We start from the raw sequence: 23,809 nt of genomic DNA, 5'->3' as shown, positions 1-23,809 counted from the left end.
TGTGAAATGGATTTGCATCTGTTACTAACAACTGGCCAGTATGGGGATTGAACCCATGACCTTGGCGTTATTAGCACCACGCTCTGACCATCTGAGCTAACCGGCCACGTATATAGTGAGGATCAACTCCATTTATTTTCCAGTGTTCATTTGCACAGGGTGAACAACAGTTGAAGTGCAGTATGATTTGGTGAATGAGTCACTATGCGTTTTTGAGATATTTGGTACACATACACATAGTTAAAAAAAGAACTTCAATAAAGTTAGATATTTCATGGAACAATCTTTCGGCTATGTATTTTAATTCAGAGAAGCTTTTCTAAATGATTGGATATCGATAAAATAAACCTTAGATGAGGAAAGCTAAGACCACGTGGCCTAATGGAGAAGGCGTCTGACTTCGAATCAGAAGATTGAGGGTTCGAGTCCCTTCGTGGTTGAAAGTCCCTCAATTTACAAAAATATCTACAGTGTAGTGCCTTAAGTAAAAACGGAAATGCTATATTTGGGGTACGCACAATGACAAAACAACCAACAATTGACTAACACCAAAAGAGGTCTTAGAGTATGAAGTTGTTTTTCTTTTCCATATCTCCTGGGTTCAAGACACTTTTTGCTTTAAACCATCATATTATTGTTCACTACTTGGAGAGGATACAGGCAATAATAGTCAGTGAACAAACAGGTGCAGTTGGAATTCGGTCCATGCTGGTTATTTCACCAAGTGAGCAGTCTTCCTGACATCCATAATTCAGATTAGCTTTTGTGAAATGGATTTGCATCTGTTACTAACAACTGGCCAGTATGGGGCTTGAACCGTTGACCTTGGTGTTATTAGCACCACTCTCTGACCATCTGAGCTAACCGGCCATTTTTATAGTGAGGATCAACTCCATTTATTTTCCAGTGTTCATTTACACAGGGTGAACAACAGTTGAAGTGCAGTATGATTTGGTGAATGAGTCACTATGCGTTTTAGAGATATTTGGTACACATACACATAGTTAAAAAAAGAACTTCAATAAAGTTAGATATTTCATGGAACAATCTTTCGGCCATGTATTTTAATTCAGAGAAGCTTTTCTAAATGATTGGATATCGATAAAATAAACCTTAGATGAGGAAAGCTAAGACCACGTGGCCTAATGGAGAAGGCGTCTGACTTCGAATCAGAAGATTGAGGGTTCGAGTCCCTTCGTGGTTGAAAGTCCCTCAATTTACAAAAATATCTACAGTGTAGTGCCTTAAGTAAAAACTGAAATGCTATATTTGGGGTACGCACAATGACAAAACAATTGACTAACACCAAAAGAGGTCTTAGAGTATGAAGTCGTTTTTCTTTTCCATATCTCCTGGGTTCAAGACACTTTTAGCTTTAAACCATCATATTATTGTTCACTACTTGGAGAGGATACAGGCAATAATAGTCAGTGAACAAACAGGTGCAGTTGGAATTCGGTCCATGCTGGTTATTTCACCAAGTGAGCAGTCTTCCTGACATCCATAATTCAGATTAGCTTTTGTGAAATGGATTTGCATCTGTTACTAACAACTGGCCAGTATGGGGCTTGAACCCATGACCTTGGCGTTATTAGCACCACGCTCTGACCATCTGAGCCAACCGGCCACGTATATAGTGAGGATCAACTCCATTTATTTTCCAGTGTTCATTTGCACAGGGTGAACAACAGTTGAAGTGCAGTATAATTTGGTGAATGAGTCACTATGCGTTTTTGAGATATTTGGTACACATACACATAGTTAAAAAAAGAACTTCAATAAAGTTAGATATTTCATGGAACAATCTTTCGGCCATGTATTTTAATTCAGAGAAGCTTTTCTAAATGATTGGATATCGATAAAATAAACCTTAGATGAGGAAAGCTAAGACCACGTGGCCTAATGGAGAAGGCGTCTGACTTCGAATCAGAAGATTGAGGGTTCGAGTCCCTTCGTGGTTGAAAGTCCCTCAATTTACAAAAATATCTACAGTGTAGTGCCTTAAGTAAAAACGGAAATGCTATATGTGGTGTACGCACAATGACAGAACAACCAACAATTGACTAACACCAAAACAAGTCTTAGTGTATGAAGTTGTTTTTCTATTCCATATCTCCTGGGTTCAAGACACTTTTTGCTTTAAACCATCATATTTTTGTTCACTACTTGGAGAGGATACAGGCAATAATAGTCAGTGAACAAACAGGTGCAGTTGGAATTCGGTCCATGCTGGTTATTTCACCAAGTGAGCAGTCTTCCTGACATCCATAATTCAGATTAGCTTTTGTGAAATGGATTTGCATCTGTTACTAACAACTGGCCAGTATGGGGCTTGAACCGTTGACCTTGGCGTTATTAGCACCACTCTCTGACCATCTGAGCTAACCGGCCATTTTTATAGTGAGGATCAACTCCATTTATTTTCCAGTGTTCATTTGCACAGGGTGAACAACAGTTGAAGTGCAGTATGATTTGGTGAATGAGTCACTATGCGTTTTAGAGATATTTGGTACACATACACATAGTTAAAAAAAGAACTTCATTAAAGTTAGATATTTCATGGAACAATCTTTCGGCCATGTATTTTAATTGAGAGAAGCTTTTATAAATGATTGGATATCGATAAAATAAACCTTAGATGAGGAAAGCTGAGAACACGTGGCCTAATGGACAAGGCGTCTGACTTCGAATCAGAAGATTGAGGGTTCAAGTCCCTTCGTTGTTGAAAGTCCCTCAATTTACAAAAATATCTACAGTGTAGTGACTTAAGTAAAAATGGAAATGCTACATGTGGTGAACACACAATGACATAACCACAGAAACAAGTCTTACTGTATGAAGTTGCTTTTCTATTCCATATCTCTTGGATTCAAGACACATTGTGCTTTAAACCAGCATATTATTGTTCACTACTTGGAGACGATACAGGCAATAATAGTCAGTGAACAAACCGGTGCAGTTAGAATTCAGTCCATGCTGGTTATTTCACCAAGTGAGCAATCTTCCTGAGTTCCCTTATTCAGAGAAGCTTTTGTGAAATGGATTTGCATCTGTTACAAAAACATGGCCAGTATGGGGCTTGAACCCATGACCTTGGCGTTATTAGCACCACGCTCTGACCATCTGAGCTAACCGGCCATGATTATAGTGAGGATCAACTCCATTTATTTTCCAGTGTTCATTTGCACAGGGTGAACAACAGTTGAAGTGCAGTATGATTTGGTGAATGAGTCACTATGCGTTTTAGAGATATTTGGTACACATACACATAGTTAAAAAAAGAACTTCAATAAAGTTAGATATTTCATGGAACAATCTTTCGTCCATGTATTTTAATTGAGAGAAGCTTTTATAAATGATTGGATATCGATAAAATAAACCTTAGATGAGGAAAACTACGACCACGTGGCCTAATGGACAAGGCGTCTGACTTTGAATCAGAAGATTGAGGGTTCGAGTCCCTTCGTGGTTTAAAGTCCCTCAATTTATAAAAATATCTTCAGTGTAGTGCCTTAAGTAAAAACGGAAATGCTATATGTGGTGTATGCACAGTGTCAAAACAACCAACAATTGACTAACACCAAAGCAAGTCTTAGTGTATGAAATTTTTTTTCTATGCCATATCTCTTGGAATCAAGAGACATTGTGCTTTAAACCAGCATATTATTGTTCACTACTTGGAGACGATACAGGCAATAATAGTCAGTGAACATACCGGTGCAGTTAGAATTCAGTCCATGCTGGTTATTTCACCAAGTGAGCAATCTTCCTGAGTTCCCTTATTCAGAGAAGCTTTTGTGAAATGGATTTGCATCTGTTACAAAAACATGGCCAGTATGGGGCTTGAACCCATGACCTTGGCGTTATTAGCACCACGCTCTGACCATCTGAGCTAACCGGCCATGTTTATAGTGAGGATCAACTCCATTTATTTTCCAGTGTTCATTTGCACAGGGTGAACAACAGTTGAAGTGCAGTATGATTTGGTGAATGAGTCACTATGCGTTTTAGAGATATTTGGTACACATACACATAGTTAAAAAAAGAACTTCAATAAAGTTAGATATTTCATGGAACAATCTTTCGGCCATGTATTTTAATTCAGAGAAGCTTTTCTAAATGATTGGATATCGATAAAATAAACCTTAGATGAGGAAAACTACGACCACGTGGCCTAATGGACAAGGCGTCTGACTTCGAATCAGAAGATTGAGGGTTCGAGTCCCTTCGTGGTTTAAAGTCCCTCAATTTACAAAAATATCTACAGTGTAGTGACTTAAGTAAAAACGGAAATGCTACATGTGGTGAACACACATTGACATAACCACAGAAACAAGTATTACTGTATAAAGTTGCTTTTCTATTCCATATCTCTTGGATTCAAGACACATTGTGCTTTAAACCAGCATATTATTGTTCATTACTTGGAGAGGATACAGGCAATAATAGTCAGTGAACAAACAGGTGCAGTTAGAATTCGGTCCATGCTGGTTATTTCACCAAGTGAGCAATCTTCCTGAGTTCCCTTATTCAGAGAAGCTTTTGTGAAATGGATTTGCATCTGTTACTAACAACTGGCCAGTATGGGGCTTGAACCCATGACCTTGGCGTTATTAGCACCACCCTCTGACCATCTGAGCTAACCGGCCATGCTTATAGTGAGGATCAACTCCATTTATTTTCCAGTGTTCATTTGCACAGGGTGAACAACAGTTGAAGTGCAGTATGATTTGGTGAATGAGTCACTATGCGTTTTAGAGATATTTGGTACACATACACATAGTTAAAAAAAGAACTTCAATAAAGTTAGATATTTCATGGAACAATCTTTCGGCCATGTATTTTAATTGAGAGAAGCTTTTATAAATGATTGGATATCGATAAAATAAACTTTCAATGAGGAAAGCTGAGACCACGTGGCCTAATGGACAAGGCGTCTGACTTCGAATCAGAAGATTGAGGGTTCGAGTCCCTTCGTGGTTTAAAGTCCCTCAATTTACAAAAATATCTACATTGTAGTGACTTAAGTAAAAACGGAAATGCTACATGTGGTGAACACACATTGACATAACCACAGAAACAAGTATTACTGTATAAAGTTGCTTTTCTATTCCATATCTCTTGGATTCAAGACACATTGTGCTTTAAACCAGCATATTATTGTTCATTACTTGGAGAGGATACAGGCAATAATAGTCAGTGAACAAACAGGTGCAGTTAGAATTCGGTCCATGCTGGTTATTTCACCAAGTGAGCAATCTTCCTGAGTTCCCTTATTCAGAGAAGCTTTTGTGAAATGGATTTGCATCTGTTACTAACAACTGGCCAGTATGGGGCTTGAACCCATGACCTTGGCATTATTAGCACCACCCTCTGACCATCTGAGCTAACCGGCCATGTTTATAGTGAGGATCAACTCCATTTATTTTCCAGTGTTCATTTGCACAGGGTGAACAACAGTTGAAGTGCAGTATGATTTGGTGAATGAGTCACTATGCGTTTTAGAGATATTTGGTACACATACACATAGTTAAAAAAAGAACTTCAATAAAGTTAGATATTTCATGGAACAATCTTTCGGCCATGTATTTTAATTCAGAGAAGCTTTTCTAAATGATTGGATATCGATAAAATAAACCTTAGATGAGGAAAACTACGACCACGTGGCCTAATGGACAAGGCGTCTGACTTCGAATCAGAAGATTGAGGGTTCGAGTCCCTTCGTGGTTTAAAGTCCCTCAATTTATAAAAATATCTTCAGTGTAGTGCCTTAAGTTAAAACGGAAATGCTATATGTGTTGTACGCACAATGACAAACAACCAACAATTGACTAACACCAAAGCAAGTCTTAGTGTATGAAATTGTTTTTCTATTCCATATCTCTTGGATTCAAGACACATTGTGCTTTAAGCCAGCATATTATTGTTCACTACTTGGAGAGGATACAGGCAATAATAGTCAGTGAACAAACAGGTGCATTTAGAATTCAGTCCATGCTGGTTATTTCACCAAGTGAGCAATCTTCCTCTCATCTCATCTCATCTCATTTTCTTCCGCTTATCTGGGGTCGGGTCGCGGGGGGAGCAGCTCAAGCAGGGGGCCCCAGACTTCCCTTTCCCGGGCCACATTGACCAACTCTGACGGGGGGATCCCGAGGCGTTCCCAGGCCAGTGTTGAGATATAATCTCTCCACCTAGTCCTGGGTCTTCCCCGAGGTCTCCTCCCCACTGGACGTGCCTGAAACACCTCCCAAGGAAGGCGCCCAGTGGGCATCCTTACCAGATGCCCGAACCACCTCAGCTGACTCCTTTCTAAGTGAAGGAGCAGCGGCTCTAATCCGAGTTCCTCACGGATGGCTGAGCTTCTCACCCTATCCCTAAGGGAGACGCCAGCCACCCTTCTGAGAAAACTCATCTCGGCCGCTTGTACCCGTGATCTCGTCCTTTCGGTCATCACCCAGCCCTCATGACCATAGGTGAGGATAGGAACGAAGATCGACCGGTAGATCGAGAGCTTTGCCTTGCGGCTCAGCTCTCTTTTCGTTACAACGGTGCGGTAAAGCGAACGCAATACCGCCCCCGCTGCTCCGATTCTCCGGCCAATCTCACGCTCCATAGTACCCTCACTCGCGAACAAAACCCCAAGGTACTTGAACTCCTTCACTTGGGCTAAGGACTCATTTCCTACCCGGAGTAAGCAATCCACCGGTTTCCTGCTAAGAGTCATGGCCTCAGATTTAGAGGTGCTGATCCTCATCCCAGCCGCTTCACACTCGGCCACCAGCCGATCCAGTGAGTGCTGAAGGTCACAGGCCGATGATCCAATGAGGACCACGTCATCTGCAAAAAGCAGTGACGAGATCCTCAGACCACCGAACTGCAACCCCTCCCCACCCCGACTACGCCTCGATATCCTGTCCATGTATATCACAAACAGGATTGGTGACAAGGCGCAGCCCTGGCGGAGACCAGCATCCACTGAGAACGAAACTGACTGGCTGCCGAGGACGCGAACACAGCTCTCGCTTTGGGAGTACAGGGATTGGATGGCCCTGAGGATAGACCCCCTTACCCCATACTCCCGCAGCACCTCCCACAGTTTCTCCCGGGGGACCCGGTCATACGCCTTCTCCAGATCCACAAAACACATGTAGACCATTTGGGCATACTCCCAGGCCCCCTCCAGGATCCTTGCGAGAGTGAAGAGCTGGTCTGTAGTTCCACGTCCGGGGCGAAAACCGCATTGTTCCTCTTCAATCTGAGGTTCGACGATCGGCCGAACCCTCCTTTCCAGCACCTTGGAGTAGACTTTACCAGGGAGGCTGAGAAGTGTGATGCCCCGGTAATTGGCACACACTCTCTGGTCCCCCTTTTTGAACAGGGGAACCACCACCCCAGTTTGCCACTCCTTTGGCACTGTACCCGACTCCCACGCGATGTTGAATAGGCGTGTCAACCATGACAGCCCCTCAACACCCAGAGCCTTTAGCATTTCTGGCCGGATCTCATCAATCCCTGGGGCCTTGCCACTGCGGAGATGTTTGACCACCTCAGTGACCTCCACCAGGGAAATTGACGATGAAACACCATCAACCTCGAGCTCTGCCTCCAACATAGAGGGCGTGTTATTCGGATTCAGGAGTTCCTCAAAGTGTTCCTTCCAACGTCCGACAACCTCCTCAGTTGAGGTCAACAGAGTCCCATCCTTACTGTACACAGCTTGGATGGTTCCCCGTTTCCCCCTCCTGAGGTGCCGGATAGTCTTCCAGAAACACTTTGGTGCCGACCGAAAGTCCTTCTCCATGACCTCTCCGAACTTCTCCCACACCCGCTGCTTAGCCTCCGACACGGCAGCAGCTGCAGCCCTTCGGGCCTGTCGGTACCCTGCAACCGAGTCAGGAGTCCTCCAGGATATCATATCCCGGAAGGCCTCCTTCTTCAATCGGACGGCTTCCCTGACCACCGGTGTCCACCACGGTGTCCGAGGGTTACCGCCCCTTGAGGAGCCTAAGACCCTGAGGCCACAGCTAGCCGCCGCAGCTTCAGCAATGGAGGCTTTGAACACCGCCCACTCCGGCTCAATGCCCCCAACCTCCACAGGAATGCCAGAAAAACTCCGCCGGAGGTGTGAGTTGAAGATACCTAGGACGGGGGCCTCCTCCAGACGTTCCCAGTTCACCCGCACTACTCGTTTGGGCTTACCAGGTCTATCCGGAAATTTCCCCCACTCCCTGATCCAACTCACAACCAGATGGTGGTCGGTTGACAGTTCCGCCCCTCTCTTTACCCGAGTGTCCAAAACATGCGGCCTCAGATCAGATGACACGATCACAAAATCGATCATTGATCTTCGGCCTAGGGTACTCTGGTACCAGGTACACTTATGAGCACCCTTATGTTCGAACATGGTGTTTGTTATGGACAATCCATGGCTAGCACAGAAGTCCAATAACAAACGACCGCTCGGGTTCAGATCAGGGAGGCCGTTCCTCCCCACCACGCCTCTCCAGGTGTCTCCATCGTTGCCCACGTGGGCGTTGAAGTCACCCAGCAGAAGTTTGGAGTCCCCTACTGGAGCCCCATACAGGACTCCATTCAGGGTCTCCAAGAAGGCCGAGTACTCTGAACTGCTGTTTGGTGCATACGCACAAACAACAGTCAGAGTTTTCCCCCCTACAACCCTTAGGCGCAGGGAGGCGACCCTCTCGTCTACCGGGGTAAACTCCAACACCGCGGCGCTCAGCCGGGGATTTATGAGTATCCCCACACCCGCCCGACGCCTCACGCCCTTGGCAACTCCGGAGAAGAATAAAGTCCAACCCTTATCCAGGAGTACGGTACCAGAGCTGAGACTGTGCGTGGAGGTAAGCCCCACCAGATCTAACTGATAGCGCTCCACCTCCCTCACAAGCTCCGGTTCCTTTCCCCACAGCGAGGTGACGTTCCACGTCCCCAGAGCCAGCTTCTGCCGCCCGGGTCTGGTCCGTCGAGACCCCCTACCTTCGCTGCCACCCATGTGGCTGCGCACCCGACCCCAACGGGTCTTCCCACAGGTGGTGGGCCCATGAGATGAAGAGAGGGGGGGTGCCACGTAGTTTGTTCGGGCTATGCCCGACCGGGCTCCGTGGCAAACCCGGCCACCAGACGCTCGCCATCGAGCCCTCCGTCTGGGCCTAGCTCCAGACGGGGGCCCCGGGCTTCCTCCGGGCTGGGTCCCATCTCCTCTTTTGTCGATATTCATTGAGGGTTTTGAACCATTCTTAGTCTGGCCCCTCACCTGAGACCACTCTGCCATGGGAGACCCTACCAGGAGCACAAGGCTCCAGACAACACAGCCCTCAGGTTCACGGGGACACGCAAACCTCTCCACCACGATAAGGTGACGGTTCAAGGAGAGGAGCAATCTTCCTGAGTTCCCTTATTCAGAGAAGCTTTTGTGAAATGGATTTGCATCTGTTACAAAAACATGGCCAGTATGGGGCTTGAACCCATGACCTTGGCGTTATTAGCACCAAGCTCTGACCATCTGAGCTAACCGGCCATGTTTATAGTGAGGATCAACTCCATTTATTTTCCAGTGTTCATTTGCACAGGGTGAACAACAGTTGAAGTGCAGTATGATTTGGTGAATGAGTCACTATGCTTTTAGAGATATTTGGTGCACATACACATAGTTAAAAAAAGAACTTCAATAAAGTTAGATATTTCATGGAACAATCTTTCGGCCATGTATTTTAATTGAGAGAAGCTTTTATAAATGATTGGATATCGATAAAATAAACTTTCAATGAGGAAAGCTGAGACCACGTGGCCTAATGGACAAGGCGTCTGACTTCGAATCAGAAGATTGAGGGTTCGAGTCCCTTCGTGGTTTAAAGTCCCTCAATTTATAAAAATATCTTCAGTGTAGTGCCTTAAGTAAAAACGGAAATGCTATATGTGGTGTACGCACAATGACAAACAACCAACAATTGACTAACACCAAAGCAAGTCTTAGTGTATGAAATTGTTTTTCTATTCCATATCTCTTGGATTCAAGACACATTGTGCTTTAAGCCAGCATATTATTGTTCACTACTTGGAGAGGATACAGGCAATAATAGTCAGTGAACAAACAGGTGCAGTTAGAATTCAGTCCATGCTGGTTATTTCACCAAGTGAGCAATCTTCCTGAGTTCCCTTATTCAGAGAAGCTTTTGTGAAATGGATTTGCATCTGTTACAAAAACATGGCCAGTATGACCTTGGCGTTATTAGCACCACGCTCTGACCATCTGAGCTAACCGGCCATGTTTATAGTGAGGATCAACTCTATTTATTTTCCAGTGTTCATTTGCACAGGGTGAACAACAGTTGAAGTGCAGTATGATTTGGTGAATGAGTCACTATGCGTTTTAGAGATATTTGGTACACATACACATAGTTAAAAAAAGAACTTCAATAAAGTTAGATATTTCATGGAACAATCTTTCGGCCATGTATTTTAATTCAGAGAAGCTTTTCTAAATGATTGGATATCGATAAAATAAACCTTAGTCGAGGAAAACTACGACCACGTGGCCTAATGGACAAGGCGTCTGACTTCGAATCAGAAGATTGAGGGTTCGAGTCCCTTCGTGGTTTAAAGTCCCTCAATTTACAAAAATATCTACAGTGTAGTGCCTTAAGTAAAAACGGAAATGCTATATGTGGTGTATGCACAATGACAAAACAACCAACAATTCACTAACACCAAAACAAGTCTTAGAGTATGAAGTGGTTTTTCTATTCCATATCTCTTGGATTCAAGACACTCTGTTCTTTAAAACAGCATATTATTGTTCACTACTTGGAGAGGATACAGGCAATAATAGTCAGTGAACAAACAGGTGCAGTTAGAATTTGGTCGATGCTGGTTATTTCACCAAGTGAGCAATCTTCCTGACATCCATAATTCAGATTAGCTTTTGTGAAATGGATTTGCATCTGTTACTAACAACTGGCCAGTATGGGGCTTGAACCCATGACCTTGGCGTCATTAGCACCAAGCTCTGACCATCTGAGCTAACCGGCCATGTTTATAGTGAGGATCAACTCCATTTATTTTCCAGTGTTCATTTGCACAGGGTGAACAACAGTTGAAGTGCAGTATGATTTGGTGAATGAGTCACTATGCGTTTTAGAGATATTTGGTGCACATACACATAGTTAAAAAAAGAACTTCAATAAAGTTAGATATTTCATGGAACAATCTTTCGGCCATGTATTTTAATTCAGAGAAGCTTTTATAAATGATTGGATATCGATAAAATAAACCTTAGATGAGGAAAGCTGAGACCACGTGGCCTAATGGACAAGGCGTCTGACTTCGAATCAGAAGATTGAGGGTTCGAGTTCCTTCGTTGTTGAAAGTCCCTCAATTTACAAAAATATCTACAGTGTAGTGACTTAAGTAAAAACGGAAATGCTACATGTGGTGAACACACATTGACATAACCACAGAAACAAGTCTTACTGTATAAAGTTGCTTTTCTATTCCATATCTCTTGGATTCAAGACACATTGTGCTTTAAACCAGCATATTATTGTTCACTACTTGGAGACGATACAGGCAATAATAGTCAGTGAACAAACCGGTGCAGTTAGAATTCAGTCCATGCTGGTTATTTCACCAAGTGAGCAATCTTCCTGAGTTCCCTTATTCAGTGAAGCTTTTGTGAAATGGATTTGCATCTGTTACAAAAACATGGCCAGTATGGGGCTTGAACCCATGACCTTGGCGTTATTAGCACCACGCTCTGACCATCTGAGCTAACCGGCCATGTTTATAGTGAGGATCAACTCCATTTATTTTCCAGTGTTCATTTGCACAGGGTGAACAACAGTTGAAGTGCAGTATGATTTGGTGAATGAGTCACTATGCGTTTTAGAGATATTTGGTACACATACACATAGTTAAAAAAAGAACTTCAATAAAGTTAGATATTTCATGGAACAATCTTTCGGCCATGTATTTTAATTGAGAGAAGCTTTTATAAATGATTGGATATCGATAAAATAAACTTTCAATGAGGAAAGCTGAGACCACGTGGCCTAATGGACAAGGCGTCTGACTTCGAATCAGAAGATTGAGGGTTCGAGTCCCTTCGTGGTTTAAAGTCCCTCAATTTACAAAAATATCTACAGTGTAGTGACTTAAGTAAAAACGGAAATGCTACATGTGGTGAACACACATTGACATAACCACAGAAACAAGTATTACTGTATAAAGTTGCCTTTCTATTCCATATCTCTTGGATTCAAGACACATTATGCTTTAAACCAGCATATTATTGTTCATTACTTGGAGAGGATACAGGCAATAATAGTCAGTGAACAAACAGGTCCAGTTAGAATTCGGTCCATGCTGGTTATTTCACCAAGTGAGCAATCTTCCTGAGTTCCCTTATTCAGAGAAGCTTTTGTGAAATGGATTTGCATCTGTTACTAACAACTGGCCAGTATGGGGCTTGAACCCATGACCTTGGCGTTATTAGCACCACCCTCTGACCATCTGAGCTAACCGGCCATGTTTATAGTGAGGATCAACTCCATTTATTTTCCAGTGTTCATTTGCACAGGGTGAACAACAGTTGAAGTGCAGTATGATTTGGTGAATGAGTCACTATGCGTTTTAGAGATATTTGGTACACATACACATAGTTAAAAAAAGAACTTCAATAAAGTTAGATATTTCATGGAACAATCTTTCGGCCATGTATTTTAATTCAGAGAAGCTTTTCTAAATTATTGGATATCGATAAAATAAACCTTAGATTAGGAAAGCTACGACCACGTGGCCTAATGGACAAGGCGTCTGACTTCGAATCAGAAGATTGAGAGTTCGAGTCCCTTCGTTGTTGAAAGTCCCTCAATTTACAAAAATATCTACAGTGTAGTGCCTTAAGTAAAAACGGAAATGCTATATGTGGTGTACGCACAATGACAAAACAACCAACAATTGACTAACACCAAAACAAGTCTTAGAGTATGAAGTGGTTTTTCTATTCCATATCTCTTGGATTCAAGACACTCTGTTCTTTAAAACAGCATATTGTTGTTCACTACTTGGAGAGGATACAGGCAATAATAGTCAGTGAACAAACAGGTGCAGTTAGAATTCGGTCCATGATGGTTATTTCACCAAGTGAGCAATCTTCCTGAGTTCCCTTATTCAGAGAAGCTTTTGTGAAATGGATTTGCATCTGTTACAAAAACATGGCCAGTATGGGGCTTGAACCCATGACCTTGGCGTTATTAGCACCAAGCTCTGACCATCTGAGCTAACCGGCCATGTTTATAGTGAGGATCAACTCCATTTATTTTCCAGTGTTCATTTGCACAGGGTGAACAACAGTTGAAGTGCAGTATGATTTGGTGAATGAGTCACTATGCGTTTTAGAGATATTTGGTGCACATACACATAGTTAAAAAAAGAACTTCAATAAAGTTAGATATTTCATGGAACAATCTTTCGGCCATGTATTTTAATTCAGAGAAGCTTTTATAAATGATTGGATATCGATAAAATAAACCTTAGATGAGGAAAGCTGAGACCACGTGGCCTAATGGACAAGGCGTCTGACTTCGAATCAGAAGATTGAGGGTTCGAGTTCCTTCGTTGTTGAAAGTCCCTCAATTTACAAAAATATCTACAGTGTAGTGACTTAAGTAAAAACGGAAATGCTACATGTGGTGAACACACATTGACATAACCACAGAAACAAGTCTTACTGTATAAAGTTGCTTTTCTATTCCATATCTCTTGGATTCAAGACACATTGTGCTTTAAACCAGCATATTATTGTTCACTACTTTGAGACGATACAGGCAATAATAGTCAGTGAACAAACCGGTGCAGTTAGAATTCAGTCCATGCTGGTTATTTCACCAAGTGAGCAATCTTCCTGAGTTCCCTTATTCAGAGAAGCTTTTGTGAAATGGATTTGCATCTGTTACTAACAACTGGCCAGTATGGGGCTTGAACCCATGACCTTGGCGTTATTAGCACCACCCTCTGACCATCTGAGCTAACCGGCCATGTTTATAGTGAGGATCAACTCCATTTATTTTCCAGTGTTCATTTGCACAGGGTGAACAACAGTTGAAGTGCAGTATGATTTGGTGAATGAGTCACTATGCGTTTTAGAGATATTTGGTACACATACACATAGTTAAAAAAAGAACTTCAATAAAGTTAGATATTTCATGGAACAATCTTTCGGCCATGTATTTTAATTGAGAGAAGCTTTTATAAATGATTGGATATCGATAAAATAAACTTTCAATGAGGAAAGCTGAGACCACGTGGCCTAATGGACAAGGCGTCTGACTTCGAATCAGAAGATTGAGGGTTCGAGTCCCTTCGTGGTTTAAAGTCCCTCAATTTATAAAAATATCTTCAGTGTAGTGCCTTAAGTAAAAACGGAAATGCTATATGTGGTGTACGCACAATGACAAACAACCAACAATTGACTAACACCAAAGCAAGTCTTAGTGTATGAAATTGTTTTTCTATTCCATATCTCTTGGATTCAAGACACATTGTGCTTTAAGCCAGCATATTATTGTTCACTACTTGGAGAGGATACAGGCAATAATAGTCAGTGAACAAACAGGTGCAGTTAGAATTCAGTCCATGCTGGTTATTTCACCAAGTGAGCAATCTTCCTGAGTTCCCTTATTCAGAGAAGCTTTTATAAATGATTGGATATCGATAAAATAAACCTTAGATGAGGAAAGCTGAGACCACGTGGCCTAATGGACAAGGCGTCTGACTTCGAATCAGAAGATTGAGGGTTCGAGTTCCTTCGTTGTTGAAAGTCCCTCAATTTACAAAAATATCTACAGTGTAGTGACTTAAGTAAAAACGGAAATGCTACATGTGGTGAACACACATTGACATAACCACAGAAACAAGTCTTACTGTATAAAGTTGCTTTTCTATTCCATATCTCTTGGATTCAAGACACATTGTGCTTTAAACCAGCATATTATTGTTCACTACTTTGAGACGATACAGGCAATAATAGTCAGTGAACAAACCGGTGCAGTTAGAATTCAGTCCATGCTGGTTATTTCACCAAGTGAGCAATCTTCCTGAGTTCCCTTATTCAGAGAAGCTTTTGTGAAATGGATTTGCATCTGTTACTAACAACTGGCCAGTATGGGGCTTGAACCCATGACCTTGGCGTTATTAGCACCACCCTCTGACCATCTGAGCTAACCGGCCATGTTTATAGTGAGGATCAACTCCATTTATTTTCCAGTGTTCATTTGCACAGGGTGAACAACAGTTGAAGTGCAGTATGATTTGGTGAATGAGTCACTATGCGTTTTAGAGATATTTGGTACACATACACATAGTTAAAAAAAGAACTTCAATAAAGTTAGATATTTCATGGAACAATCTTTCGGCCATGTATTTTAATTGAGAGAAGCTTTTATAAATGATTGGATATCGATAAAATAAACTTTCAATGAGGAAAGCTGAGACCACGTGGCCTAATGGACAAGGCGTCTGACTTCGAATCAGAAGATTGAGGGTTCGAGTCCCTTCGTGGTTTAAAGTCCCTCAATTTACAAAAATATCTACAGTGTAGTGACTTAAGTAAAAACGGAAATGCTACATGTGGTGAACACACATTGACATAACCACAGAAACAAGTATTACTGTATAAAGTTGCCTTTCTATTCCATATCTCTTGGATTCAAGACACATTATGCTTTAAACCAGCATATTATTGTTCATTACTTGGAGAGGATACAGGCAATAATAGTCAGTGAACAAACAGGTCCAGTTAGAATTCGGTCCATGCTGGTTATTTCACCAAGTGAGCAATCTTCCTGAGTTCCCTTATTCAGAGAAGCTTTTGTGAAATGGATTTGCATCTGTTACTAACAACTGGCCAGTATGGGGCTTGAACCCATGACCTTGGCGTTATTAGCACCACCCTCTGACCATCTGAGCTAACCGGCCATGTTTATAGTGAGGATCAACTCCATTTATTTTCCAGTGTTCATTTGCACAGGGTGAACAACAGTTGAAGTGCAGTATGATTTGGTGAATGAGTCACTATGCGTTTTAGAGATATTTGGTACACATACACATAGTTAAAAAAAGAACTTCAATAAAGTTAGATATTTCATGGAACAATCTTTCGGCCATGTATTTTAATTCAGAGAAGCTTTTCTAAATTATTGGATATCGATAAAATAAACCTTAGATTAGGAAAGCTACGACCACGTGGCCTAATGGACAAGGCGTCTGACTTCGAATCAGAAGATTGAGAGTTCGAGTCCCTTCGTTGTTGAAAGTCCCTCAATTTACAAAAATATCTACAGTGTAGTGCCTTAAGTAAAAACGGAAATGCTATATGTGGTGTACGCACAATGACAAAACAACCAACAATTGACTAACACCAAAACAAGTCTTAGAGTATGAAGTGGTTTTTCTATTCCATATCTCTTGGATTCAAGACACTCTGTTCTTTAAAACAGCATATTGTTGTTCACTACTTGGAGAGGATACAGGCAATAATAGTCAGTGAACAAACAGGTGCAGTTAGAATTCGGTCCATGATGGTTATTTCACCAAGTGAGCAATCTTCCTGAGTTCCCTTATTCAGAGAAGCTTTTGTGAAATGGATTTGCATCTGTTACAAAAACATGGCCAGTATGGGGCTTGAACCCATGACCTTGGCGTTATTAGCACCAAGCTCTGACCATCTGAGCTAACCGGCCATGTTTATAGTGAGGATCAACTCCATTTATTTTCCAGTGTTCATTTGCACAGGGTGAACAACAGTTGAAGTGCAGTATGATTTGGTGAATGAGTCACTATGCGTTTTAGAGATATTTGGTGCACATACACATAGTTAAAAAAAGAACTTCAATAAAGTTAGATATTTCATGGAACAATCTTTCGGCCATGTATTTTAATTCAGAGAAGCTTTTATAAATGATTGGATATCGATAAAATAAACCTTAGATGAGGAAAGCTGAGACCACGTGGCCTAATGGACAAGGCGTCTGACTTCGAATCAGAAGATTGAGGGTTCGAGTTCCTTCGTTGTTGAAAGTCCCTCAATTTACAAAAATATCTACAGTGTAGTGACTTAAGTAAAAACGGAAATGCTACATGTGGTGAACACACATTGACATAACCACAGAAACAAGTCTTACTGTATAAAGTTGCTTTTCTATTCCATATCTCTTGGATTCAAGACACATTGTGCTTTAAACCAGCATATTATTGTTCACTACTTTGAGACGATACAGGCAATAATAGTCAGTGAACAAACCGGTGCAGTTAGAATTCAGTCCATGCTGGTTATTTCACCAAGTGAGCAATCTTCCTGAGTTCCCTTATTCAGAGAAGCTTTTGTGAAATGGATTTGCATCTGTTACTAACAACTGGCCAGTATGGGGCTTGAACCCATGACCTTGGCGTTATTAGCACCACCCTCTGACCATCTGAGCTAACCGGCCATGTTTATAGTGAGGATCAACTCCATTTATTTTCCAGTGTTCATTTGCACAGGGTGAACAACAGTTGAAGTGCAGTATGATTTGGTGAATGAGTCACTATGCGTTTTAGAGATATTTGGTACACATACACATAGTTAAAAAAAGAACTTCAATAAAGTTAGATATTTCATGGAACAATCTTTCGGCCATGTATTTTAATTCAGAGAAGCTTTTCTAAATTATTGGATATCGATAAAATAAACCTTAGATGAGGAAAGCTACGACCACGTGGCCTAATGGACAAGGCGTCTGACTTCGAATCAGAAGATTGAGAGTTCGAGTCCCTTCGTTGTTGAAAGTCCCTCAATTTACAAAAATATCTACAGTGTAGTGCCTTAAGTAAAAACGGAAATGCTATATGTGGTGTACGCACAATGACAAAACAACCAACAATTGACTAACACCAAAACAAGTCTTAGAGTATGAAGTGGTTTTTCTATTCCATATCTCTTGGATTCAAGACACTCTGTTCTTTAAAACAGCATATTGTTGTTCACTACTTGGAGAGGATACAGGCAATAATAGTCAGTGAACAAACAGGTGCAGTTAGAATTCGGTCCATGATGGTTATTTCACCAAGTGAGCAATCTTCCTGAGTTCCCTTATTCAGAGAAGCTTTTGTGAAATGGATTTGCATCTGTTACAAAAACATGGCCAGTATGGGGCTTGAACCCATGACCTTGGCGTTATTAGCACCAAGCTCTGACCATCTGAGCTAACCGGCCATGTTTATAGTGAGGATCAACTCCATTTATTTTCCAGTGTTCATTTGCACAGGGTGAACAACAGTTGAAGTGCAGTATGATTTGGTGAATGAGTCACTATGCGTTTTAGAGATATTTGGTGCACATACACATAGTTAAAAAAAGAACTTCAATAAAGTTAGATATTTCATGGAACAATCTTTCGGCCATGTATTTTAATTCAGAGAAGCTTTTATAAATGATTGGATATCGATAAAATAAACCTTAGATGAGGAAAGCTGAGACCACGTGGCCTAATGGACAAGGCGTCTGACTTCGAATCAGAAGATTGAGGGTTCGAGTTCCTTCGTTGTTGAAAGTCCCTCAATTTACAAAAATATCTACAGTGTAGTGACTTAAGTAAAAACGGAAATGCTACATGTGGTGAACACACATTGACATAACCACAGAAACAAGTCTTACTGTATAAAGTTGCTTTTCTATTCCATATCTCTTGGATTCAAGACACATTGTGCTTTAAACCAGCATATTATTGTTCACTACTTTGAGACGATACAGGCAATAATAGTCAGTGAACAAACCGGTGCAGTTAGAATTCAGTCCATGCTGGTTATTTCACCAAGTGAGCAATCTTCCTGAGTTCCCTTATTCAGAGAAGCTTTTGTGAAATGGATTTGCATCTGTTACTAACAACTGGCCAGTATGGGGCTTGAACCCATGACCTTGGCGTTATTAGCACCACCCTCTGACCATCTGAGCTAACCGGCCATGTTTATAGTGAGGATCAACTCCATTTATTTTCCAGTGTTCATTTGCACAGGGTGAACAACAGTTGAAGTGCAGTATGATTTGGTGAATGAGTCACTATGCGTTTTAGAGATATTTGGTACACATACACATAGTTAAAAAAAGAACTTCAATAAAGTTAGATATTTCATGGAACAATCTTTCGGCCATGTTTTTTAATTGAGAGAAGCTTTTATAAATGATTGGATATCGATAAAATAAACTTTCAATGAGGAAAGCTGAGACCAGGTGGCCTAATGGACAAGGCGTCTGACTTCGAATCAGAAGATTGAGGGTTCGAGTCCCTTCGTGGTTTAAAGTCCCTCAATTTATAAAAATATCTTCAGTGTAGTGCCTTAAGTAAAAACGGAAATGCTATATGTGGTGTACGCACAATGACAAACAACCAACAATTGACTAACACCAAAGCAAGTCTTAGTGTATGAAATTGTTTTTCTATTCCATATCTCTTGGATTCAAGACACATTGTGCTTTAAGCCAGCATATTATTGTTCACTACTTGGAGAGGATACAGGCAATAATAGTCAGTGAACAAACAGGTGCAGTTAGAATTCAGTCCATGCTGGTTATTTCACCAAGTGAGCAATCTTCCTGAGTTCCCTTATTCAGAGAAGCTTTTATAAATGATTGGATATCGATAAAATAAACCTTAGATGAGGAAAGCTGAGACCACGTGGCCTAATGGACAAGGCGTCTGACTTCGAATCAGAAGATTGAGGGTTCGAGTTCCTTCGTTGTTGAAAGTCCCTCAATTTACAAAAATATCTACAGTGTAGTGACTTAAGTAAAAACGGAAATGCTACATGTGGTGAAATACACATTGACATAACCACAGAAACAAGTCTTACTGTATAAAGTTGCTTTTCTATTCCATATCTCTTGGATTCAAGACACATTGTGCTTTAAACCAGCATATTATTGTTCACTACTTGGAGACGATACAGGCAATAATAGTCAGTGAACAAACCGGTGCAGTTAGAATTCAGTCCATGCTGGTTATTTCACCAAGTGAGCAATCTTCCTGAGTTCCCTTATTCAGTGAAGCTTTTGTGAAATGGATTTGCATCTGTTACAAAAACATGGCCAGTATGGGGCTTGAACCCATGACCTTGGCGTTATTAGCACCACGCTCTGACCATCTGAGCTAACCGGCCATGTTTATAGTGAGGATCAACTCCATTTATTTTCCAGTGTTCATTTGCACAGGGTGAACAACAGTTGAAGTGCAGTATGATTTGGTGAATGAGTCACTATGCGTTTTAGAGATATTTGGTACACATACACATAGTTAAAAAAAGAACTTCAATAAAGTTAGATATTTCATGGAACAATCTTTCGGCCATGTATTTTAATTGAGAGAAGCTTTTATAAATGATTGGATATCGATAAAATAAACTTTCAATGAGGAAAGCTGAGACCACGTGGCCTAATGGACAAGGCGTCTGACTTCGAATCAGAAGATTGAGGGTTCGAGTCCCTTCGTGGTTTAAAGTCCCTCAATTTACAAAAATATCTACAGTGTAGTGACTTAAGTAAAAACGGAAATGCTACATGTGGTGAACACACATTGACATAACCACAGAAACAAGTATTACTGTATAAAGTTGCCTTTCTATTCCATATCTCTTGGATTCAAGACACATTATGCTTTAAACCAGCATATTATTGTTCATTACTTGGAGAGGATACAGGCAATAATAGTCAGTGAACAAACAGGTCCAGTTAGAATTCGGTCCATGCTGGTTATTTCACCAAGTGAGCAATCTTCCTGAGTTCCCTTATTCAGAGAAGCTTTTGTGAAATGGATTTGCATCTGTTACTAACAACTGGCCAGTATGGGGCTTGAACCCATGACCTTGGCGTTATTAGCACCACGCTCTGACCATCTGAGCTAACCGGCCATGTTTATAGTGAGGATCAACTCCATTTATTTTCCAGTGTTCATTTGCACAGGGTGAACAACAGTTGAAGTGCAGTATGATTTGGTGAATGAGTCACTATGCGTTTTAGAGATATTTGGTACACATACACATAGTTAAAAAAAGAACTTCAATAAAGTTAGATATTTCATGGAACAATCTTTCGGCCATGTATTTTAATTCAGAGAAGCTTTTCTAAATTATTGGATATCGATAAAATAAACCTTAGATGAGGAAAGCTACGACCACGTGGCCTAATGGACAAGGCGTCTGACTTCGAATCAGAAGATTGAGAGTTCGAGTCCCTTCGTTGTTGAAAGTCCCTCAATTTACAAAAATATCTACAGTGTAGTGCCTTAAGTAAAAACGGAAATGCTATATGTGGTGTACGCACAATGACAAAACAACCAACAATTGACTAACACCAAAACAAGTCTTAGAGTATGAAGTGGTTTTTCTATTCCATATCTCTTGGATTCAAGACACTCTGTTCTTTAAAACAGCATATTGTTGTTCACTACTTGGAGAGGATACAGGCAATAATAGTCAGTGAACAAACAGGTGCAGTTAGAATTCGGTCCATGATGGTTATTTCACCAAGTGAGCAATCTTCCTGAGTTCCCTTATTCAGAGAAGCTTTTGTGAAATGGATTTGCATCTGTTACAAAAACATGGCCAGTATGGGGCTTGAACCCATGACCTTGGCGTTATTAGCACCAAGCTCTGACCATCTGAGCTAACCGGCCATGTTTATAGTGAGGATCAACTCCATTTATTTTCCAGTGTTCATTTGCACAGGGTGAACAACAGTTGAAGTGCAGTATGATTTGGTGAATGAGTCACTATGCGTTTTAGAGATATTTGGTGCACATACACATAGTTAAAAAAAGAACTTCAATAAAGTTAGATATTTCATGGAACAATCTTTCGGCCATGTATTTTAATTCAGAGAAGCTTTTATAAATGATTGGATATCGATAAAATAAACCTTAGATGAGGAAAGCTGAGACCACGTGGCCTAATGGACAAGGCGTCTGACTTCGAATCAGAAGATTGAGGGTTCGAGTTCCTTCGTTGTTGAAAGTCCCTCAATTTACAAAAATATCTACAGTGTAGTGACTTAAGTAAAAACGGAAATGCTACATGTGGTGAACACACATTGACATAACCACAGAAACAAGTCTTACTGTATAAAGTTGCTTTTCTATTCCATATCTCTTGGATTCAAGACACATTGTGCTTTAAACCAGCATATTATTGTTCACTACTTTGAGACGATACAGGCAATAATAGTCAGTGAACAAACCGGTGCAGTTAGAATTCAGTCCATGCTGGTTATTTCACCAAGTGAGCAATCTTCCTGAGTTCCCTTATTCAGAGAAGCTTTTGTGAAATGGATTTGCATCTGTTACTAACAACTGGCCAGTATGGGGCTTGAACCCATGACCTTGGCGTTATTAGCACCACCCTCTGACCATCTGAGCTAACCGGCCATGTTTATAGTGAGGATCAACTCCATTTATTTTCCAGTGTTCATTTGCACAGGGTGAACAACAGTTGAAGTGCAGTATGATTTGGTGAATGAGTCACTATGCGTTTTAGAGATATTTGGTACACATACACATAGTTAAAAAAAGAACTTCAATAAAGTTAGATATTTCATGGAACAATCTTTCGGCCATGTTTTTTAATTGAGAGAAGCTTTTATAAATGATTGGATATCGATAAAATAAACTTTCAATGAGGAAAGCTGAGACCAGGTGGCCTAATGGACAAGGCGTCTGACTTCGAATCAGAAGATTGAGGGTTCGAGTCCCTTCGTGGTTTAAAGTCCCTCAATTTATAAAAATATCTTCAGTGTAGTGCCTTAAGTAAAAACGGAAATGCTATATGTGGTGTACGCACAATGACAAACAACCAACAATTGACTAACACCAAAGCAAGTCTTAGTGTATGAAATTGTTTTTCTATTCCATATCTCTTGGATTCAAGACACATTGTGCTTTAAGCCAGCATATTATTGTTCACTACTTGGAGAGGATACAGGCAATAATAGTCAGTGAACAAACAGGTGCAGTTAGAATTCAGTCCATGCTGGTTATTTCACCAAGTGAGCAATCTTCCTGAGTTCCCTTATTCAGAGAAGCTTTTGTGAAATGGATTTGCATCTGTTACAAAAACATGGCCAGTATGACCTTGGCGTTATTAGCACCACGCTCTGACCATCTGAGCTAACCGGCCATGTTTATAGTGAGGATCAACTCCATTTATTTTCCAGTGTTCATTTGCACAGGGTGAACAACAGTTGAAGTGCAGTATGATTTGGTGAATGAGTCACTATGCGTTTTAGAGATATTTGGTACACATACACATAGTTAAAAAAAGAACTTCAATAAAGTTAGATATTTCATGGAACAATCTTTCGGCCATGTATTTTAATTGAGAGAAGCTTTTATAAATGATTGGATATCGATAAAATAAACTTTCAATGAGGAAAGCTGAGACCACGTGGCCTAATGGACAAGGCGTCTGACTTCGAATCAGAAGATTGAGGGTTCGAGTTCCTTCGTTGTTGAAAGTCCCTCAATTTACAAAAATATCTACAGTGTAGTGACTTAAGTAAAAACGTAAATGCTACATGTGGTCAACACACATTGACATAACCACAGAAACAAGTCTTACTGTATAAAGTTGCTTTTCTATTCCATATCTCTTGGATTCAAGACACATTGTGCTTTAAACCAGCATATTATTGTTCACTACTTGGAGACGATACAGGCAATAATAGTCAGTGAACAAACCGGTGCATTTAGAATTCAGTCCATGCTGGTTA

General features: G+C 40.9%; 37 non-coding genes across 37 annotated transcripts; 15 read left to right on the top strand and 22 right to left on the bottom strand.

Annotated features, from left to right (window-relative positions):
• Nucleotides 1–32: 32 nt before the first annotated feature.
• On the bottom strand, nt 33–106 carry trnai-aau (transfer RNA isoleucine (anticodon AAU)). The gene has a single exon. It is a non-coding gene; the product is annotated as a tRNA-Ile (tRNA).
• Nucleotides 107–367: 261 nt separating this feature from the next.
• On the top strand, nt 368–440 carry trnar-ucg (transfer RNA arginine (anticodon UCG)). The gene has a single exon. It is a non-coding gene; the product is annotated as a tRNA-Arg (tRNA).
• Nucleotides 441–1,131: 691 nt separating this feature from the next.
• On the top strand, nt 1,132–1,204 carry trnar-ucg (transfer RNA arginine (anticodon UCG)). Its single transcript has one exon. It is a non-coding gene; the product is annotated as a tRNA-Arg (tRNA).
• A 349-nt stretch (nt 1,205–1,553) lies between these two features.
• On the bottom strand, nt 1,554–1,627 carry trnai-aau (transfer RNA isoleucine (anticodon AAU)). The gene has a single exon. It is a non-coding gene; the product is annotated as a tRNA-Ile (tRNA).
• A 261-nt stretch (nt 1,628–1,888) lies between these two features.
• On the top strand, nt 1,889–1,961 carry trnar-ucg (transfer RNA arginine (anticodon UCG)). The gene has a single exon. It is a non-coding gene; the product is annotated as a tRNA-Arg (tRNA).
• Nucleotides 1,962–3,064: 1,103 nt separating this feature from the next.
• Nucleotides 3,065–3,138, bottom strand: trnai-aau (transfer RNA isoleucine (anticodon AAU)). The gene has a single exon. It is a non-coding gene; the product is annotated as a tRNA-Ile (tRNA).
• Nucleotides 3,139–3,399: 261 nt separating this feature from the next.
• On the top strand, nt 3,400–3,472 carry trnaq-uug (transfer RNA glutamine (anticodon UUG)). Its single transcript has one exon. It is a non-coding gene; the product is annotated as a tRNA-Gln (tRNA).
• Nucleotides 3,473–3,828: 356 nt separating this feature from the next.
• Nucleotides 3,829–3,902, bottom strand: trnai-aau (transfer RNA isoleucine (anticodon AAU)). Its single transcript has one exon. It is a non-coding gene; the product is annotated as a tRNA-Ile (tRNA).
• A 261-nt stretch (nt 3,903–4,163) lies between these two features.
• On the top strand, nt 4,164–4,236 carry trnar-ucg (transfer RNA arginine (anticodon UCG)). Its single transcript has one exon. It is a non-coding gene; the product is annotated as a tRNA-Arg (tRNA).
• A 339-nt stretch (nt 4,237–4,575) lies between these two features.
• Nucleotides 4,576–4,649, bottom strand: trnai-aau (transfer RNA isoleucine (anticodon AAU)). Its single transcript has one exon. It is a non-coding gene; the product is annotated as a tRNA-Ile (tRNA).
• Nucleotides 4,650–4,910: 261 nt separating this feature from the next.
• On the top strand, nt 4,911–4,983 carry trnar-ucg (transfer RNA arginine (anticodon UCG)). The gene has a single exon. It is a non-coding gene; the product is annotated as a tRNA-Arg (tRNA).
• Nucleotides 4,984–5,322: 339 nt separating this feature from the next.
• trnai-aau (transfer RNA isoleucine (anticodon AAU)) lies at nt 5,323–5,396 on the bottom strand. Its single transcript has one exon. It is a non-coding gene; the product is annotated as a tRNA-Ile (tRNA).
• Nucleotides 5,397–5,657: 261 nt separating this feature from the next.
• On the top strand, nt 5,658–5,730 carry trnar-ucg (transfer RNA arginine (anticodon UCG)). Its single transcript has one exon. It is a non-coding gene; the product is annotated as a tRNA-Arg (tRNA).
• Nucleotides 5,731–9,467: 3,737 nt separating this feature from the next.
• trnai-aau (transfer RNA isoleucine (anticodon AAU)) lies at nt 9,468–9,541 on the bottom strand. The gene has a single exon. It is a non-coding gene; the product is annotated as a tRNA-Ile (tRNA).
• A 260-nt stretch (nt 9,542–9,801) lies between these two features.
• On the top strand, nt 9,802–9,874 carry trnar-ucg (transfer RNA arginine (anticodon UCG)). Its single transcript has one exon. It is a non-coding gene; the product is annotated as a tRNA-Arg (tRNA).
• Nucleotides 9,875–10,549: 675 nt separating this feature from the next.
• trnar-ucg (transfer RNA arginine (anticodon UCG)) lies at nt 10,550–10,622 on the top strand. The gene has a single exon. It is a non-coding gene; the product is annotated as a tRNA-Arg (tRNA).
• Nucleotides 10,623–10,978: 356 nt separating this feature from the next.
• Nucleotides 10,979–11,052, bottom strand: trnai-aau (transfer RNA isoleucine (anticodon AAU)). Its single transcript has one exon. It is a non-coding gene; the product is annotated as a tRNA-Ile (tRNA).
• A 673-nt stretch (nt 11,053–11,725) lies between these two features.
• On the bottom strand, nt 11,726–11,799 carry trnai-aau (transfer RNA isoleucine (anticodon AAU)). Its single transcript has one exon. It is a non-coding gene; the product is annotated as a tRNA-Ile (tRNA).
• A 261-nt stretch (nt 11,800–12,060) lies between these two features.
• trnar-ucg (transfer RNA arginine (anticodon UCG)) lies at nt 12,061–12,133 on the top strand. Its single transcript has one exon. It is a non-coding gene; the product is annotated as a tRNA-Arg (tRNA).
• Nucleotides 12,134–12,472: 339 nt separating this feature from the next.
• trnai-aau (transfer RNA isoleucine (anticodon AAU)) lies at nt 12,473–12,546 on the bottom strand. The gene has a single exon. It is a non-coding gene; the product is annotated as a tRNA-Ile (tRNA).
• A 690-nt stretch (nt 12,547–13,236) lies between these two features.
• trnai-aau (transfer RNA isoleucine (anticodon AAU)) lies at nt 13,237–13,310 on the bottom strand. Its single transcript has one exon. It is a non-coding gene; the product is annotated as a tRNA-Ile (tRNA).
• Nucleotides 13,311–13,983: 673 nt separating this feature from the next.
• On the bottom strand, nt 13,984–14,057 carry trnai-aau (transfer RNA isoleucine (anticodon AAU)). Its single transcript has one exon. It is a non-coding gene; the product is annotated as a tRNA-Ile (tRNA).
• A 261-nt stretch (nt 14,058–14,318) lies between these two features.
• Nucleotides 14,319–14,391, top strand: trnar-ucg (transfer RNA arginine (anticodon UCG)). Its single transcript has one exon. It is a non-coding gene; the product is annotated as a tRNA-Arg (tRNA).
• A 784-nt stretch (nt 14,392–15,175) lies between these two features.
• trnai-aau (transfer RNA isoleucine (anticodon AAU)) lies at nt 15,176–15,249 on the bottom strand. Its single transcript has one exon. It is a non-coding gene; the product is annotated as a tRNA-Ile (tRNA).
• Nucleotides 15,250–15,510: 261 nt separating this feature from the next.
• Nucleotides 15,511–15,583, top strand: trnar-ucg (transfer RNA arginine (anticodon UCG)). The gene has a single exon. It is a non-coding gene; the product is annotated as a tRNA-Arg (tRNA).
• A 339-nt stretch (nt 15,584–15,922) lies between these two features.
• On the bottom strand, nt 15,923–15,996 carry trnai-aau (transfer RNA isoleucine (anticodon AAU)). Its single transcript has one exon. It is a non-coding gene; the product is annotated as a tRNA-Ile (tRNA).
• A 690-nt stretch (nt 15,997–16,686) lies between these two features.
• trnai-aau (transfer RNA isoleucine (anticodon AAU)) lies at nt 16,687–16,760 on the bottom strand. Its single transcript has one exon. It is a non-coding gene; the product is annotated as a tRNA-Ile (tRNA).
• A 673-nt stretch (nt 16,761–17,433) lies between these two features.
• trnai-aau (transfer RNA isoleucine (anticodon AAU)) lies at nt 17,434–17,507 on the bottom strand. Its single transcript has one exon. It is a non-coding gene; the product is annotated as a tRNA-Ile (tRNA).
• Nucleotides 17,508–18,197: 690 nt separating this feature from the next.
• Nucleotides 18,198–18,271, bottom strand: trnai-aau (transfer RNA isoleucine (anticodon AAU)). The gene has a single exon. It is a non-coding gene; the product is annotated as a tRNA-Ile (tRNA).
• Nucleotides 18,272–18,944: 673 nt separating this feature from the next.
• Nucleotides 18,945–19,018, bottom strand: trnai-aau (transfer RNA isoleucine (anticodon AAU)). Its single transcript has one exon. It is a non-coding gene; the product is annotated as a tRNA-Ile (tRNA).
• Nucleotides 19,019–19,279: 261 nt separating this feature from the next.
• trnar-ucg (transfer RNA arginine (anticodon UCG)) lies at nt 19,280–19,352 on the top strand. Its single transcript has one exon. It is a non-coding gene; the product is annotated as a tRNA-Arg (tRNA).
• A 785-nt stretch (nt 19,353–20,137) lies between these two features.
• On the bottom strand, nt 20,138–20,211 carry trnai-aau (transfer RNA isoleucine (anticodon AAU)). Its single transcript has one exon. It is a non-coding gene; the product is annotated as a tRNA-Ile (tRNA).
• Nucleotides 20,212–20,472: 261 nt separating this feature from the next.
• trnar-ucg (transfer RNA arginine (anticodon UCG)) lies at nt 20,473–20,545 on the top strand. Its single transcript has one exon. It is a non-coding gene; the product is annotated as a tRNA-Arg (tRNA).
• A 339-nt stretch (nt 20,546–20,884) lies between these two features.
• On the bottom strand, nt 20,885–20,958 carry trnai-aau (transfer RNA isoleucine (anticodon AAU)). Its single transcript has one exon. It is a non-coding gene; the product is annotated as a tRNA-Ile (tRNA).
• Nucleotides 20,959–21,648: 690 nt separating this feature from the next.
• trnai-aau (transfer RNA isoleucine (anticodon AAU)) lies at nt 21,649–21,722 on the bottom strand. The gene has a single exon. It is a non-coding gene; the product is annotated as a tRNA-Ile (tRNA).
• Nucleotides 21,723–22,395: 673 nt separating this feature from the next.
• Nucleotides 22,396–22,469, bottom strand: trnai-aau (transfer RNA isoleucine (anticodon AAU)). Its single transcript has one exon. It is a non-coding gene; the product is annotated as a tRNA-Ile (tRNA).
• Nucleotides 22,470–22,730: 261 nt separating this feature from the next.
• On the top strand, nt 22,731–22,803 carry trnar-ucg (transfer RNA arginine (anticodon UCG)). Its single transcript has one exon. It is a non-coding gene; the product is annotated as a tRNA-Arg (tRNA).
• Nucleotides 22,804–23,809: the final 1,006 nt, after the last annotated feature.

Source organism: Platichthys flesus, chromosome 3, assembly GCF_949316205.1.
Source record: "Platichthys flesus chromosome 3, fPlaFle2.1, whole genome shotgun sequence".
NCBI lineage: Eukaryota > Metazoa > Chordata > Actinopteri > Pleuronectiformes > Pleuronectidae > Platichthys > Platichthys flesus.
The sequence above is the reverse complement of the archived record's forward strand: the minus strand, read 5'-3'. Positions and strand labels throughout refer to the sequence as shown.